Here is a 15181-nt window from a genome sequence, read left to right as displayed (position 1 = left end):
CAGGGGAGAGCGCGAACGCAGTCCCCCACTACCAGAAATTATGCAGTCGAGATTCCCACATTTGGGGAATTCGCAGGGGTCAGCACAACCGGAGTGCAATGGCTGAGCCTCGCCCTGGGTGAACCACCTTCTTGATCATGGTATCTCCCCTGCCAGGTAAGTATGAGTTGTTCACCTCACACATGGGGGACTCTTTCACACACAAACCCTGCACACTCACGGTGCTCACAATCTCACAATCAACACAAACACAGCCTGTAGGAGGCTGGGACTACACACTATTTATATACACAGGAAGGAGCTTCCAACAGAGCCACATCAGGTTATTGAGTTTAAACTATACGGGGAGTCTTTCCCATCATGCATTGCTGCATCTGCACAACAAAAGCTAACTGAAAGATCAACATTTTTCATCCATTTAACCTCCTTAAATCCACCAACAAACCAACAGGAAGTTCAAGTAACTCCAAGTTGAATCAAACTGCAGCTGAAAACTGTTTGATTCACGTCTGATGTTTAGAAAAAAGGAAAAAACGCATAAAGCGCACACGTTTTCTGCTAACAGCACAACCACTTCCTGTTCCTTTGTTATGTGCTGCTGAACAGTTCACTCTCCTCCTGCTGCTGCCCCCTACTGTCCCGGAGCAGGAACAACACTGTTTATTGCACACACATATTCTAAGAGCTTCCTTGTGTGTAAACGACAGCAAAGAAGGAATAAGATGAGTTTCTGTCATAATCAGACTGAACATCCACTCTATGATCACATTACACTACCTGCAAAGCTCATTTCAGCCTTGTAGAAACATCTGCACAGATTAAAGGATGGTGGCATGTAAGGCTACCAGTGGCATGAAGTCGTATATGAGGGACAAGCCCACAAAGTGTGAATACAAACGGTTTGTTCGAGCTGATTGGGCACCGGCTCACACGTGACAGTTTTTTGTGTACACAGGAAAGAGTGAGGTCAACATAAGTTATGGTCTGAGCTGCTCGTCTGTCATAGATCTTTAAACCATTTTCTTTGCTCGGTGGTGGCTACACTTTGGCTAACTGTTCTACCAGCCCTGCCCTCTTCCACAATCTGCATAACACACATGCTGGCTGCTGTGGAACCATTAGAGGAAAGAAAAGGGAAAAAACAGGCTGTCTTTCTGCACATGGACAAAAATGACTTTCCTAACACGACTGAGAGGGACGAGCTGCCCTGGGCCCTGTTTCAGGAAGCCGGTTTAGTGGAAAAACTGAGTAAGTATACCCTGAGTTAACGAAAACTCTGGGTTTTCGGTTTCACAAAGCGAGTTCAGCTGCAGCCTGAGTGAGTCACTATGACGACACACGCCGTGAAGCTAACCTGCCCCCTAGCAGGTTTACTTCAACTAACCCTGACTGTCTCCGCCTCTTTGTCAGAAACCTGACAGTAGGAAGTGTCAGACATGGCGTGCCCCTACCTCGAAGAGCCAGTAGATGTTGAAGCCCAAATTCTCCGCAGAGCTCTCCGCCGGGAGAGAGTGATCAGAGCGCGTTTGGACATTTTATCATTTCCTGATGATTTTCTGTGCGAACGTTACCGTTTCTCAGCACAATCTATAAGTTATTTGGATAACATCCTCAGGCCATATATTACGCATGTGACACATCGCGGACATGCTCTCAGTTCATTACATATTATTTGTATCGCACTCCGTTTTTTTGCAAACGGGAGCTTTCTGTATAATATTGGTGACGCTGAGCACGTTTCCAAGGCTACCGTCTGTCGGGCAGTCAGGAATGTTACAGTTGCACTGAAACGTCTCCTGTACTCGTTTGTGTTCCCCGGTCACAGACCCACAAGATTTATCAAAGAGGGATGCCACAAAATTGCAGGTAGCAGGATGAACAAAACTCAATTCATGATGTGGTGATACTTGAACTACTACTTAAATTTTACATTTATTTTCAGGGTTCCCAGGCGTGATTGGCTGTATAGATGGCACTCACATTCCAATCATTGCTCCTTCAGTAAATGAAGGAGACTATGTGAACAGGAAGTCTTTCCACAGCATTAATGTACAGGTACATAGTTCCCTGTAGCATTTCAAACTAACAAATTATTTCATTATAGTAATGGATGCTAATTTGTGTTCTCTGCACTGTGAAGATCATATATGATGCTACCAACATTATCACAAATGTGGAAGCCAAGTGGCCAGGCTCTGTCCATGACTCACAAATATTCCGTGAATGTACACTGAGCACAAAATTTGGACATGGTGAGTTGAAAATACTTTAAAATATATAAAGACCAATTGCTTCAGGGACATTTGAACTGAAGTGTATCCTTCTGTCTTAGGAGAGTTCACTGGCTACTTGCTTGGTGATAGGGGGTATCCATGTTTACCCTATTTGCTTACCCCTTACTCTGACCCTGAACCAGGCCCACAGCAGCGATATAATCTGGCTAATTGCAGGACAAGAGCCAGAGTTGAAATGACTATCGGAATGCTTAAGGCCCGGTTCCAGTGCCTGCAAAGACTCAGGGTCACCCCAGAAAGGGCATGTGACATTATTGTGGCATGTGTGATTCTTCACAACATTGCCACAATTAGAGGAGAACACTGTCCTTCTGAACCAAACAGCAGTGATCCAAACCATGAACATCCTGACCCTCCCACGGACATACAAGATGGAAGCGCAGTCAGAGACACCATATGTCACAATCATTTCTTTTGACCCATCACCTCAACATGTTGAAAGAAGAATAAACAGATTTTTTGTTCAACTGGCTTTATTGGTCGCCTGTGTTTCCTGTACACAAAGTATTAAAAGATGTAAACCTCATAAAGTGTCTCTGTTGCTTCCTCCTCTGTAACAGCTGTCAATGTTTCTTCATTATTTTCCTGTAGTAAAGAAATAAACAACATTGCTGTTCTACTGTAAACTCATATAATCTGTGGAGTATTACTCACAACTGCATGTTGGTCTGGCTCAACAGGAGGCTGCACCAGATGCAGTACACCATCACCATCAACTGATAGAATATGAGGTTTATACAGGTCACTTATAACTTACAAGGGACCAAATGGCAATTAACAAACATACCAAGCACCTTACACTTCATTGTCATTATGCTCTCAAAGACAACCAAGACTGAGGGAAGGCAAAATCAGTAGGAAAATAACTTCACTACAAAATAATCCATTATGGTAAAGAGTTTATCAAATGAATGAGTAGCACTGCAAAGGTGACTGTGAAGAAAGGATGTATGCACATCATGTATTATTTTGAATTTACCCCCTATGTAGGCACTTGTGTCTTGCGGGGTTATTGACTCAGAGGATGTCCCCACAGAGATGCCTTCGGCCACAGGGCGCCCACTGTTTTGGCTGAGGGCCAACTGCTCAGCCTCTGTGAGTGGTGGTGGTGGTGGAGGACCCCCACCTGTTTTTCGGGCCTCCGCTTTTTTTCTGTTGGCTATAACGGGTCACATTTGAGCATACAGAGTAAGCAAATATGTACTTGTAATGTGCTCAGATAATTTCAATAAGTGCTTACAGAAAGAAAATTAATGTAGCCTCTAACTGCAATTGATTTACATGGGACAAACAGACCAAGCACTATGGCTCATAATACAATTACACCTTACCTGTTTGGACTATATTTTTATATTTCATTTTTACTTGCTGCCAGGAACGTTTGGGGCCTGTTGGGTTGCACCTGCGCTCACATCACGTCACAAAATAAAATGTATAAAATAACAAATAAAATAACATATGATAAAATAACGTGTTAAATGGGTGGAAATCCCTAGATCAATGTTTAAATTAACACTCACGCATTGACTCTGTCGGCTATGTTTTGCCATGCATGCTCCCTGTCTTTTGCAGCTGTCGCTGTGTTACTTTTTTCCGCGGAATTTGCATGTTATCGGCATATGCTGCCATCAGAATTTCGGCCTCAAGCGCTGTAAAATACATTGATCACGCCTTCTTTCCCTCCGTCTCCATGGTGACTCGCTTAATCTGTGCTCCGCTTATCAGGGCTTTATGTATCCTCGTCCGCGCGCTTCACTTGGGGTTAAAGCAACTCCGCGTTGACTGAACTAATTGTTATCAGCCTTTCTGAAACCGAATATTCCGAGTTGGACAGTTCGGGGTTACTCAACCCTGCGTATCGTTTTTCACTCTGAGTTTTCTAAACCGGCTTCCTGAAACAGGGCCCTGGATTAGAAAAGAAGCTGCTGTTTGTTAAGTGGATGAACACTCGGGAGGTGACAGTGTGCTCCACAGTGCACAAAGGACTTCAGTGAAAAGACTGTGCAGCACAAAGCTTTCACTAACATCTTCCTCAAATAACACAACAACGGAGATTTCTGAGCCTTAATAAACAGCAGGACACTGCCTCAGTATCTGCTTCCTCTGTTTTCTTTGAACATGTGATCAGGGGAGAGCGCGAACGCAGTCCCCCACTACCAGAAATTATGCAGTCGAGATTCCCACATTTGGGGAATTCGCAGGGGTCAGCACAACCGGAGTGCAATGGCTGAGCCTCGCCCTGGGTGAACCACCTTCTTGATCATGGTATCTCCCCTGCCAGGTAAGTATGAGTTGTTCACCTCACACATGGGGGACTCTTTCACACACAAACCCTGCACACTCACGGTGCTCACAATCTCACAATCAACACAAACACAGCCTGCAGGAGGCTGGGACTACACACTATTTATATACACAGGAAGGAGCTTCCAACAGAGCCACATCAGGTTATTTCGTTTTAATAAAATACGGGGAGTCTTTCCCATCATGCATTGCTGCATCTGCACAACAAAAGCTAATTGAAAGATCACAATAGTTAATCAATTTAACCTCCTTAAATCCACCAACAAACAGGAAGTTCAAGTAACTCCAAGTTAAATCAAACTGCAGCTGAAAACTGTTTGATTCACATTTGATGCTCAGGAAGAAAAAAATCAACAACAACACACAAAACACACACGTTTTCTGCTAACAGCACAACCACTTCCTGTTCTTTTGTCTTCTCCTGCTGGACAGCTGACTGTCCTACTCCTGCTGCCCCCTATTGTCCTGGAGTGGGAACGCTCACTTTTATGATGTGATGGGGTTAGATCTGAGATTTTGAGACACCTTCACACTGTGCTCAACTCCTTCAAGAGGAGGATGTAGATTTTGATAGTCAGAGGACCTTTGGACTGATTTTTTAGACATAAAAGTTCCACCAGATATTTGAAAAAAAACAAAACAAAACAAGACTTAGAAACTAATATTACTTTAGATGACCTGTTGGTTTCTTTAAAATCTATTAAAGAGAAGATGGATGTTTACTTACACCTTCCGAGTGCGAAGTGTAACGCCAGCATTCTTCCTGACATATGCCACACAATTCATATCGTTATAATATCAACAACCCCTCAAATTATATTGGAAGCGAGATGAAGGCCTACAAAAGTTGGCATGCTTATCGGAATTTTGTCTTAAGATGAGTAACAAACCCCAGTATCTGTAATCTGCTTGGAACTGTAGTCACTGGATCAAGTGGACCACGGTCACTGCTGACGTATTTCCCTGATTTTAATTATATTTTGATATTGACAGGTCTCTGTCCGTTATCCCTTACATTGTCAACGAGTCACTTAAAGGATCTCATTTTACATCTTATTTCTTTTGAGCATCTGGGAATATAACTTTCCATCTAGAGCAGGGCGATATGGCCAAAAATATTTATCACGATATATATTTGAAAATTTGCGATAACGATATAACTGACGATGTAATTGACACGAGACAAAATACAACTCCACAAGTTTACTAGCGCAAAAAACCCCATCCATTTATTTTCACTCAAACAAGCAGCTGTTTTTTTTATGTGCATTACAGCTATATAAAAATGTAACAGTGAAAGTTTAACGAAAAGGCATTTCCAGTAGAAATGGGCTGACATATCCTGAGCATAACCATGTATAATATCCACTGAAGTTAAAAAGAGGTGCTTTGCTACATTATACTGTGATGTGCCAAATAAAAAAGTTAAATATGTAATTTTCGGACCATAAGGTGCACGGGATTATAAGGCACATTAAGCGAAACAAAGCATTCAGATAAATCAAACTTTATTCAACTTTATTTATCTTGCTTCCTCCACTTCTGTACCATTGATTCATTAATGCTGTATTCTATCACAGCTGCTCTATTCCTGTGTTGTTGCAGTATATTATTTACTAACCTTGTATTGTGGATGGATTATCTCAGTTGTTCTCCTGACTGAAGTTTGGTCCGTTTACAGCATCCTGCCATGCGATTGCATTTGTCTCTAACCATCAGGAACCTTCACGTTAACTTTTATCGAGTGGAAAAGTGTTAGTGTTGATTCGTCCAGCTTCACTGTGTGTGTTATGCTAACATAGCTGTGTCGCTAGCGATCACGTAGCACATCATTATAAACCAGCTAGCCCAACTTCAGTAACCCTACAAACGTCACTGCTGTTTAGTTTCCTGTCTTCATGTATGTTGGAAGTGATAGCAGAGCTGTACGTTTTAATTTTTTCAGAAATCTCTCAGTCAGAACATGCTATATCATGCTTAGGTAACTAGCGAAACTAGCGAGCTAACTTCCTGCTAGCTTCTAACTTCGTTAAGTGTAATAAATTCTGTTTTCATGGATGCCTGGATGTTAAACTTCATAGTTACACCTGGTAAAGCAGCAATGCTGATCGTTTTATTAAAGATGAAAGAATTTAGACAGTTTTTAACTCTCGGTGATGTTGTTCGTTTGACTTTGGGACATGAAGAGGACGGAATTTATGACCCAGATTATTATGACCTGCAATACCAGGTCGATGCGTGGAGTGGACGGAGCAAGCCCCTATTCCATCTCCCTGTTCCAAAAATCAATTTAATATATGGTCCCCGGGTAGGGGACGTATCAGATATTAAACTGATAAGAACAGATTTTTCTTTCGAAAAATTTTATTGACACTCAAACATAGAAACCAAACACAGTCATCTCATAAAATTCAAATTCCCACCCAATTTAAAAGATTACTTTTTATTTCTTCCCACCCTTTCCTTAAAAGAAAATGCACAGGAGCGATAAAAAACAGTTTATAAAAGCCGTCCCGTCCTTTCACAAGCTCCTGGTGTTCAGGGGGGATCCTCACCACCTTGCTCCTTCCCACCTGCCTCTCCCGGAGAGCCAGGCCGTTGCTGCTTTGACCTCCCTGTGTGTGGCACCGGCTCTTCCGTCCGAATGGGCACAGAGGCGATTCTTCTTTGTGGCTGCTCCCACGGCTTGCTGCTTGCAGCACAGATCTCTTTTATTGTTGCTGCCGCCATTCGGAGAGCAGTCACGGGGGGGATCTGCATGTGCTTGCTTACCAGCAAGTTTCTGGAGGTCCAAATGGCGTCTTTGATGGCAGCGAGAGTAAGCCACTGCTTCCCAAAGTCTTTCCTTTGTGCCTTTTCTCCCTGGCTCACCCCATAGAGCACTAACTGTGCTGTTAGGACCTCCCTTGCTGGTAAGTACGGGAATTGCGAGGAGCCGGCCATTGCCCACAGGTCTACGGCAGCGCTGCACTCCCAGAGCAGGTGCCTCACCGTCTCTGGCGCGCCACAACCAGGCCGGGGACACATGGCTGTTGCAGACATGCCCCGAGAGTGCATAACGGACCTGACTGGGAGGATCCCATGAGCCACCATCCAGGACACATCCCGGAGCTTATGCGAAAGAATGGGACGGCTCACCAAACGCCACACATCTGTGGCTTCACCAATCGAGAGGCCACGCACTGGAGTCACAGCTTCTCGCTCCTGCACAACAGAGATGAGAGACCGGTGTTTAGTTAAAATGTTTAAGTCTTCATTTTCCAAGTTAAAGGAGACTAAAAAGGACTTTAGCTCAGCATAGGCTGGGGGGAGACTAAAAGAGACAGGCACTTTTAGATCCACCGGTATCAATTTTCTCTGTCTTAAGTAGCTCCCCACCCAAAATCTAACCCACGCCTGCGTTTTGAGGTTACTCGATCGGGCCGTGGCCTGCCTCAGGTGGCTGCTCGTATAGAGACTTCCTACAAACAGATACAGGTCTGGAACCCCCTTTCCTCCATTCTCCTTCATTTTCTTCATTGTCTCCCTTCTAAGTATCTCCCATTTAGAACCCCATAAGAAGTAGAAAATGGCTCGTTCCAGTTCTAAGAGCACTTTTCGGGGAGGGATAAAGACTGAGCTGACTAAGAGAAGTCGGGGTAAAATCACTGCCTTAATGATTAACACCTTGCCCACCAAAGTCAGCGTTCTCAGTCCCCAGTAACCCAGCTGTTGCTTCACTTTCCCTATAATTACAGGCCAATTTGTCTTGCCTCCTCCTTCCTTGTCAAACCTGATCCCTAAAATCCTCTGGTCGTTTTGTGTCAGATTCATCTCAAGCCCAGTCAACTCTGTAGCCTCCCATGGTCCATAAAATTGTACCTGAGTCTTATTCTTATTAAGCTTGGAAGCCGAGGCCTTCCCGAACCAGTCAGTCGCTTCAAAAGTCCTCTTCACCGAAGACAGGCCTGTACACAAAATATTGATATCGTCCATGTACAGGACACATTTTGCTACTTGTCCGCCACTCCCTGGTATTTCCAAACCCTTTATCCCTTTGTCTCTTCTCAAGATCTGCGCCAGTGGTTCTACCGAGTCCATTCTCGGCCCACTTATGAAAATCCTTTGTTGTAGCTCGTCTTGTATACCATAATTTAACTTTAATCAAAGATATCAAATTCACTACTAGCAACAGATATTCTTTCTTTACATGTATTCATGTCAAAAAATACAATATCTTCATAAGTAAATAAGGTAAGGCAAGCAAATAGTCTTTTCAATAGGTTTCAAAGGGATCTAACGAACAGGCAATCCCACGATCTTATCTTCAGCCAAAGGTGAGTAATTAAAAAAATTCAGAGGAATAGGAAGTCAAAATCTGAGAAACACTTGACATTTATGAATATATCTTTGAGACACTAAGGTGTACAAGTTGCTGTAATAAAGCACGTCCAACTTTAAAGGGATATGTGGAATACTTTTACCGCCATTCTCTATAGATTGATAGAGTTTCCTGTTTAATATATTCATTACCACTCTAAAACAAACTAAACATTGACCTTGTCATTTCTTTTCTAACTAATTCATGCATGGCGAATATGCAAGCTGGTGTAGCAGGATAGGAAGTATATCCATTCTCGTCGCCAGTATTTTGCTACAAAAAATTGTGACTGGTTGCAGTTACACTGCTAATAAACCCAGCTAGTAAAACTTTCGTTGTTTTTCCACATGTTTAGGGGGGTGCACCGTTCCTGGAGATACTGCAATACCAGGTCGATGCGTGGAGTGGACGGAGCAAGCCCCTATTCCATCTCCCTGTTCCAAAAATCAATTTAATATATGGTCCCCGGGTAGGGGACGTATCAGATATTAAACTGATAAGAACAGATTTTTTTTTTTCCTTTTTTATTTTTACTTACAACACCATCTTACATTTCCATTTGCTCAACATTCCATTGAATACTTTTCATATTTCACAAAAACATCTTTTACATCATTCATAATAATCCTTCCACCTGTCCTTAATCGTGTCTATTCCCCATCTTTGTAATTCATGCCGATATATCCCCTCAAATTCCCTCTCTATATCCTTTATTGTTCCCATCTCTTTCCATTCATACCCCCCCCTTATATACCCCTGTCTTGCCCTCCATATCTTAAGTTTTGTAATTGATAACAACATACAACGTATTTTATTTTCCTCCTTCTTTTTATCCTTAGGCCTAAGATAAGTTATTTCCTCATATGTCAAAGCCTCTAGTCCCTTATACCTCCTCTTCATTCCAGCCCATACCTTTTTTGCATATTTGCACCCCCATAGGACGTGTTCAATCGTTTCTTCCTCTGTGCAATTATCCCTCGGACATTCTTTTAACTTCCCCAAATTATGTGCATACATCGTAGTCCTTACAGGTAATTTCCTATGTAGGTGCATCCAATTAAAGTCTTTCAAAACATTCTTATAACTCTTATCCTGTGCGTATTCCCAAACTTCCGAACTCACTATCCCCTGGTTGTAGTTAGCATTCCTCACCAGTTTTTTATACAGAAGTTTATGATTTTGTATTGTATCCACCTCCCTGCACTCTATATGTCTCTTTCCCCACTTAACCATCCTCTGAAAGTATTCTGGTCTTGTCTCTGCCTTCGGCCCCTGATTTTCCCACCCAATTAAAAACCGGTATGGAATAGCTAACCAGAACCATAACAATATCTGACATTTATGAATATATGGCTTCTTTAACAGCGTACACACATTTGCATAAAAAATCGTATCTAACTTTAACGGAATGTTCGGTACCCCTTTTCCCCCATCGGCAACCTCCTGATACATTTGTACTCTCTTTACGTACTCGTAACCTCCCCATATAAAGTTAAATATTCCCCTCATTATTTGTGCTCTAAATACTTGTGGCATCGGGAACACATAGCCTAGATACAATAATTTCGGCACCACCTCACTCTTTATCACTAACACCTTCCCAGTAATTGTAAGCTTCCTCATTTTCCATAGTCGTAATTTCCTTTCCACCTCTGCCATCTTCCCCTTCCAGTTCCAAATAGCATCGCCCTCCTTATTCCCAAAAGAAATTCCTAGAATGTCCATAGGACCTTCACACAAAGTATAATCACAAATTTTTCCCTTCTACCTTCCCACGTCCCCAAGTACTTATATTTTGTCTTTTCCTTATTTATTTTTGATCCTGTAACTTCTTCATATATTTTTAATATTTCCACAACTTCTCTTAAACTGTCGTCGTCCGCTAAATATAGTATAGTATCATCCGCATATTGAGATATTTTCAAACATTCCCCCCCCGGCATCATTATCCCCCTCACTCTTTTATTCTCCCGAATCGCACAAGCCAATGGTTCAACATATAATACATAGAGTACCACCGATAACGGGCACCCTTGTCTCAACCCCCTCGCTTGATGAACTTTTTCCGTGAGGAACCCGTTCAATTTGATTTTTGAATATATCTCTTTATAAAGGATCCTCACCCACCTTATAAATTGTTTTCCCAAGCCCATCTTAGTCATTACCTCCCACAAAATTTCGTAATCTAGCCTATCAAATGCCTTTTGTTGGTCTAAACTTACACAGATTGCCGCCATTTTTCTATCCTTTACATATGCAAGTATGTCTCTATGTAATTGTATATTCCATGAAATTTGTCTCCCCTTTACCCCACATGTTTGATCACTTCCCACTATATCCGACATTACCCCTACCAATCTATTTGCAATTATCTTACTTAAAATCTTATAATCTACACATAACATAGTGAGAGGTCTATAATTATCAAGTAAATGAGGATTCCCTTTCTTAAATAATAACGAAATCACACCCGTCCTCATACTCTCCGCCATCTCTTCCCCCTCTAATATTTCTTTAAAGACCTCCAACAAATGTAACCCTATCACTCCCCAAAATACCTCATAAAATTCTTTCGTTAATCCATCTATTCCTGGTACCCTATTTACCTTCATTCCCTTTACCACCTTATATGCCTCTTCCATCGTTATTTCCCTTTCCAGAAACTCCCTATCTTCCTCTACTAATCTCCTCTTTAATGACCCCAAAAGAACATCTCTTTTTTCTGTCCCTACTTTTTCTTTTCTAAATAAATCCTCGTAATATTCTTTTACTACCCCCAACATGCTTTCCCTCCCTATAATCTCCTTCCCATCCTTTTCCAATTTCTCTATAACCCCCCTTTTATCCCTACTTTTCATCTTTTTAAAAAAATATGCGGAACACCTTTCATCTTCCTCATACTCTTTCTGTTTTAATTTATATGTTTCTGCTCTTGCCTTCCTCTCTAATAACTCTTCTTGCCTCATCTTTAAGTCTTCAATTTTCAAATCTACATTTTTTTCCTTCCCCTCCTTTTGTATAACATAAATATGTTCTATCTCTTTTTGTAACATATTAAATTCTTCTTTTCTACGTTTAGATCTATCTGTACAATATTCTATCGTAAATTTTTTTATCTTGCATTTTACATCCTCCCACCAATCCCCTTTTTTTCCATAAAGTTCTTTTACTTTCACCCATAAAGGGAAGATCTCTAAAAATTTATCCCTATAATCTTTTTCCTTTAACACCTCATTATTTAATTTCCAATATCCCTTCCCGTATTCCATCCCTTCTATCTCCAAATCCACCTCTACCGCCTGGTGATCCGTGAGTAGAACCGGAATCGTTTTTCCCCCTTTAATTTTACACTTTTTATCTATCAAAATATAGTCCAACCTAAATACCTAAATACTGCAATACCAGGTCGATGCGTGGAGTGGACGGAGCAAGCCCCTATTCCATCTCCCTGTTCCAAAAATCAATTTAATATATGGTCCCCGGGTAGGGGACGTATCAGATATTAAACTGATAAGAACAGATACTACACTTGATCTTAGCCAAAAGGCCGAGAAGCGATACCGGGAATACGTCGGAGCAGACGGAGTCACTCCCCGCACAGTCTCCCTCACTCACGGTTCGGAAACTAAACCGCTCGCCATTTCAGGCCATCGTATAAAACAGCAACCATGAGATCATTAGATAACGTATAACCAGTGTAATGTCGATGTATGTTATTTGAATCTGCTAGCTTTAGCAAATATACCTTCTTCTGGCTTCTTAGACACGTGGTACGCTTTAGTCCAATAGGAAGCAGAAAAGCAAAAAACAAGAAATAAACATAATAAATTTAGTTTACATTCATGACAACACTCACGCTTATCACGCTAAATATGAGTGTTATTTTAACTTCATTAAACGTAATAAATTTCTGGTAAAGTAAATTAATGTTTTTACGTTTCTCGTTAAGAAAAAACAAACTTTACTAGCGGTCTCTGGTGGCGCGGAGGGCGAACTACACTCTTTATGTTACATGCTCCGCTATTATGAAAAAAATTAACCACTCGGTGACAAACCGCAAATATTAACGCAAATCTTTCTCTTTTTGTTCTGGCTCGAGTTTTCCTTGCAGAACACCCTCTACATGACAGCAGCAGATACCAGTCAAAGTCTGACAACATCCTACCGCTAACATGCAACAAAGTAAAGTTAGCGCATACTTTGAGTCAACAAACTTCATAAAAGTCTCCCGTAAATCCATCTGTCTGAGATTTAAACACGCTATAAATATTCTGCAGGCGCGCCTGGTGTGAGGAAGAAGTCATTATCACGAAAATGGCGACTCTGGTTGAGACCTCCTCACCCCACAAATCCATGAAGAGCCGTGAGTTGGTAAACCCAAACAAACCTTTTAAATACTACCCGAAAAACAGAAAGGGTGTTTTTTTAATTGATACAGTGGTCTCAATGTGAATTAATAATTATAAATTATAAAGTTATTAGGTAGAAATTGACTTACTAAAAGTCTCCTCCAACCTGCTAATTGATGCTCAGGTGGCGTCAAACTGTAGCGAGTCAAACTAACGGCACCTGGGTTTGAGCATGCGCACTAGTCCTGATTTTGACTTTACAAACTACACATCAGCCGTTACGGTTAATCAATATGTTATATAAAATATACTCAGTTCTGACATATAAGCAATAATAGCTGTTAGTATGTCTGTCATGTAAACAGTTTATCTAAAATACAAAGCAAACGAAAAGACTGCATATAGATGCTTAATGCAGCCTCTTCTCAAATAATGCTCTGCTGTTCTCAATTTGCTCGATCATTATGTCGGAAATTCTAAATAATTTTAAATCTTAGGTTTTCATATCTACGACTAAAGAGGTTTAGTCACTACTGAGAGTCTTTGCCATTATTTTTGATGGATTAAGAGAAAAATTATTTAAAGAAACCTGCATGATTTTTATCCAAAAGAGCCTCAATTGACCTAAAAGCTTTGTTTCATTAGCCATAACACTCCTGGTCCCCTGCCTTGAATTAAGGTATTTTATTCAGGTCCAAAACACTCAGATAAAGTCGTGTATTCAGCTGACACAGAGCATGAATAGTTCTGATGGTAACATCAGACTGTTTAGGTGAAATTAGTTAAATTAGATGTTAAAAATCACTAAAGGTGTTCTAGCAAGCAACACGTGCTGAATTTTAAAGTGGCGGAATTCTGGCTAAAGTCTGTAGTGAGAGTAGGGAGCAAGTGAAAGACCGTCTGAAGATGTGGAAGTATGCTCTGGACATAAAGAGGAATGGAAATCAGTAGAAGAAAGACAGATTACATGTGTTTGAATGTGAGGGAGGCAGGTGGGAAGGTGAAGATGCAAGGAGCAGGGACGGTCTAAATACCTGGGCAACAGACAGTAAAGAGAGTGCAGACAGGGTGGAGTGGGTGGGTGGATCAAATCAATTTTATTGTCACATCACGTGTGCTGGTACACTGGTTCAGCACATGTGAGTTAAATTCTTGTGTGCAGCTTCACAAGCAACAGTGGTGTGCACAATCCAGGAAATATAAAAAACAAAATCTACGAATAATAAATATGAGAAACATAAGCATAAATATATGTACAAATATGAGAATGTGTGCACATTACTAAATATTCATACCAAATATATATACATACATATATATACACGTGTATATACATATGTATAACATGTGCAGAAGTCAGCAGATGAATATTTTTCAATATGGAGTTTATGTTTATGGAGTTTATGGAGTTTAAGTTTCGATAAGTGAAAGTGAAGTGTCTATGAAGTGTTAGTGGTCAGTGTTTAGCAGTCTGGTGGCCTGATGGAAAAAGCTGTCTCTCAGTCTGCCAGTTCATGACCAGAACCTCCTGCCTGATGGAAGTAGTTTGAACAGTTTATGGCTGGAGTGACTGGAGTCCTTGATGATCCTCCCTGCTGTGGTCAGGCACTGCTTCTTGTAGATGTCCTAGAGGGAGGGAAGCTCACCTCCAATTATCCTTTCAGGACAGCGCACCACTCTGTGGAGAGCTTTGAGGTTGTAGGTAGTGCTGTTGCCATATCAAGAAGTGATGCATCTAGTGAGGATGCTCTCAATGGTACAACAGTAGAAGGTTTTGAGGATGCTGGGGCTCACTTTTCAATTACTTTGCAATGATGTTGGAGTTGCTAGTGGCCGTGCAGTTGTAGGTGTAGAGTGAGTACAGGAGAGGGCTC

At 41.3% G+C, this 15181-nt stretch overlaps 4 non-coding genes and 2 pseudogenes across 5 annotated transcripts; all 6 read right to left on the bottom strand.

The window, feature by feature from the left end:
* LOC146560338 (U1 spliceosomal RNA) lies at window positions 1-164 on the bottom strand. Its single transcript, XR_014888380.1, has one exon. It is a non-coding gene; the product is annotated as a U1 spliceosomal RNA (small nuclear RNA).
* Window positions 165-4419: 4255 nt separating this feature from the next.
* On the bottom strand, window positions 4420-4583 carry LOC146560337 (U1 spliceosomal RNA). The gene has a single exon (XR_014888444.1). It is a non-coding gene; the product is annotated as a U1 spliceosomal RNA (small nuclear RNA).
* Window positions 4584-6787: 2204 nt separating this feature from the next.
* LOC146560336 (U2 spliceosomal RNA) lies at window positions 6788-6966 on the bottom strand (annotated as a pseudogene).
* A 51-nt stretch (window positions 6967-7017) lies between these two features.
* Window positions 7018-13857, bottom strand: LOC146560333 (uncharacterized; annotated as a pseudogene). Its single transcript, XR_014888236.1, has 3 exons — window positions 13842-13857; window positions 13457-13527; window positions 7018-7802 (listed from the first exon to the last, which is right to left on the bottom strand). The product of XR_014888236.1 is annotated as an uncharacterized LOC146560333 (transcript).
* Window positions 9313-9504, bottom strand: LOC146560335 (U2 spliceosomal RNA). Its single transcript, XR_014888378.1, has one exon. It is a non-coding gene; the product is annotated as a U2 spliceosomal RNA (small nuclear RNA).
* LOC146560334 (U2 spliceosomal RNA) lies at window positions 12322-12517 on the bottom strand. The gene has a single exon (XR_014888449.1). It is a non-coding gene; the product is annotated as a U2 spliceosomal RNA (small nuclear RNA).
* Window positions 13858-15181: the final 1324 nt, after the last annotated feature.

This window comes from Mchenga conophoros, linkage group LG14 (assembly GCF_057382185.1).
Source record: "Mchenga conophoros isolate Kocher_MC1m ecotype Shallow Benthic linkage group LG14, M_conophoros_male_GT1.1, whole genome shotgun sequence".
NCBI lineage: Eukaryota > Metazoa > Chordata > Actinopteri > Cichliformes > Cichlidae > Mchenga > Mchenga conophoros.
The sequence above is the reverse complement of the archived record's forward strand: the minus strand, read 5'-3'. Positions and strand labels throughout refer to the sequence as shown.